This window comes from Octopus bimaculoides, chromosome 9, assembly GCF_001194135.2.
Source record: "Octopus bimaculoides isolate UCB-OBI-ISO-001 chromosome 9, ASM119413v2, whole genome shotgun sequence".
In the NCBI taxonomy this organism is placed as follows: domain Eukaryota; kingdom Metazoa; phylum Mollusca; class Cephalopoda; order Octopoda; family Octopodidae; genus Octopus; species Octopus bimaculoides.
Window position 1 is genome coordinate 45,645,432 of NC_068989.1, and position 3,330 is coordinate 45,648,761.

Consider the following 3,330-nt stretch of genomic DNA (forward strand, 5'->3'; position numbering starts at 1 on the left):
CAGGTGATATCATAAGCCGGTTGGTGCCCAGCGTGCATAGCTTTCATCTCGTACCACTAGTATCTGCAAGATGTTTGCAAATAATATATATATATATATATAATCAAACCTTGGGAGGTTTATGAATTAATAAAGGACTGAACCAGTGCGTGTGTTTATTACCGGCATAATGCCTCTCCCAAGGTTTAATTGTATATATATATATTATTTGCAAACATCTTGCGGACACTAGTGGTACGAGACGAAAGCTATGCACGCTGGGCATTAGCCGGCTTATGATATCACCTGGAGAGAATGCACACTCCTTTGAAGTCTTCATCTGAACGGTCTTATTGCATACCAGCTTCACTGACAGAGATGAGGCCCCGCTAGGTTAACTGGTTATTAGACTTCACATATATAAAATACTATCATTCAGGAATCATCTCTGCATTCCCATACTTCCTTCAAAAAATATGTGCATAAATTTCTTTGATAATTCTTATCTTAGAGTTCTAAAGGAATTGCAAGAGAATCATAAAGGGTAGTCTAAAATAGTTTGTGCATTGCTTCATTTCTACTACATATCTATACTTAGAGGAAAATGAATTTGAATTTGTTGGAAAGATTTATTGGTGAATTTGCACCATTATATGCCAGAACGAAATTGTGAAAATGTACTTGTTTCCTTATTTAGCATTTGTAAGTTTGATACTTCGTGTCGGTGCACAATGACAAGCCCTAGTTAAACTACATAGTATACATGAAATGAAACACCAACGTTACTGATTTCACAATGAGGATTTCCTGCTCTTAATAGCGGCGAACAATATCGCTTTGTTGCACGCCCAATTCAGCTCTGTCGACTGAGACTTTCAGAGTTGACTGTCTTGGACGAGAAGCTACATAAATATTCTTTTGAATTTTGCCACAGGGCCAGCAATTTTCGAAGGCGGCGGAGAAAGCCGCTCACAACAACAACACTACTTGAAAAGTGATTTGTTTTTATCAATCCCCAAAAATGATGAAATACCATGTAGACTTCGGGTAGATTTGTCACCGAAGTTAAGGAGCCGGAATAAACGTTTCTTAACAATTTGTCCGACGCGCTAACAAGTCTTTCAGCACACTACTTTAGAATATAATGTAAATGAGAACTTCACCGATAGCGAGACTTATTGTTCCATCTCATATATTATATAGTAGAAGGAAAATAGGAAGTCTTAATATTTTAGTAATATAAATTAATTGGGGTTAAATGTCCTGATCTCGGAAAATTGATTAAAATAATCATGATTTTATGCATAAGCACAGCAGATCAGTTATGCATTTATTGCTTTCTGACAAACTAACAACTTAACATGATGTAGTATGAGTTCACTAAATTTCTTCTCAGCTCTCTAGACAAGATACTTCCGTATAGTGTACAACGCCAGTAGAAAAAAAAAATGCTTGTTCTCATTCTAATATCTAACTGCTTGCTGAGTTAAGAAAATGGGAAGTCCAGCAATAAAACTCAAGGACATCCATTTCAAAATAAGGTTCTGGAGGCTTATACATTCAATGGCCTCCAATTCTAATTGAACTCCTGCCATTCCTATACAGGCATAACTGACTAATTCACCTGTATACCTCCATTTGTCACTTATACTGTGTCCACTCCATCTTGACTTCGCACTCAGCTTTAACTACTGCACCCAGCACGCTCTCATCGCTACGTTGGTCACGTAGAGTTTTGCCCTTGCTGATGAACTTCTTTGAAACCATTGTATTATATGACTGTATTGTTTGTTTCGACCTGACTCGTGTCGGCGCATCAGCGTTGTCCGTGGACACAGGTTCCTTCCTCACTAACAGGCTCCACATTCATAAAAAAAATGCAGTTCTTCCACCAAATAAAATGCTTCCTTCTAACAAGAAAATACAGACAACTTTTGTACGTGAAGTTATAGATGGTTGTATCCAGTCTGAATGCATCTCGATATATGACGCCTATTTATTCCATCGAATGCTTCCAGTCGGCTGAAAGACTGGAAAATAAAATCAGCGTCAATAGTATTCCAATTTATAACATTGACTTTGTTGTAATTTCTGTGAAGGAAAATATGTTCTAACAACATGATTATATAATAGAAATAAGTCACTGGAATTAATTGCGCAGAAACGCCGTCAGTATGAGAAACAATAAGAATGTTAAAATATTTAATGAAAAGAACAATCGCAGTAAATTGTATGCATCACAGTAAAGGATTAATACGAAAGAAATACATCCAAAGTTGTCTCCCTAATTTACTGAAATGAATAAAATAATATAAATCTTTGCAATACTGTATTTTCTTCAACGCATAATTACTCGTGTAACCATTAAAAATATGTTATCTGTAGCTATCCGATCATATATTTAGTATGGTTTACTTTAGTCGAAATACATATTTAATAGAAATGATAGAAGCGTTAAATTCTTTGAAGCAGTTCGTCCGATATTTTATGTTTCGGGTCGTACCCACATAGTCTATATCTTCCATTTTAGGGTCGATGAAATAAGATCCAAGTACTGTAGGTAATGTATGGTAGCGTTTCAAAATATGTGACCTTAATGGTAAAAGCTCATATTATCTTCGTTGCTACAAGAATTTCAAAATTTCGGTATTTGAAATATCGCTAAAATATCGTTTTGTCGATCAATGATATTGAAACGTTTAAAACATTTTCCCTGATATGATCGTAACAAATCGACCATTCTCAACTATTGCTTTCCAACTTTAGTGTAGTTGTACATAGTACAGTCAATAATTCATTCATAGATTTCTTGATATAAGATTTCAATATATTTATAACACATGTATGATTTTACTCATGAATAACTATGTGATATTGATAAAAAATTTCATAGTATAAAGTATGGATTTCTCACCACGCATGGATATAACGAGATAAGTCCCCTGGCATGTCGCACACAAATACTCACACAAGCATATATGTATGTATGTATGTATGTATGTATGTATGAATGTATGTATGTATGTATGTATGTATGTACACATATATATATATGTATCTGTGTAAATACATATACATATAATATACGTATGCATAGGCGTGGCTGTGTGGTAGCTTCCCAACCACATGGTTCCGAGTTCAGTCCCATTACGTGGTAAATTGGGCAGTCTCTTCTACTATAGCCCCAGGCCAACCAAAGCTTTGTGGGTGGATTGGGTAGACGAAAACTGAAAGAAGCCCTTATATATGTGTGTATCTCTCTCTCTTTCTCTCTCTCTCTCTCTCTCTCTCTCTCTGTATATATATATATATATACATATATATATATATATATATATATATATATATATA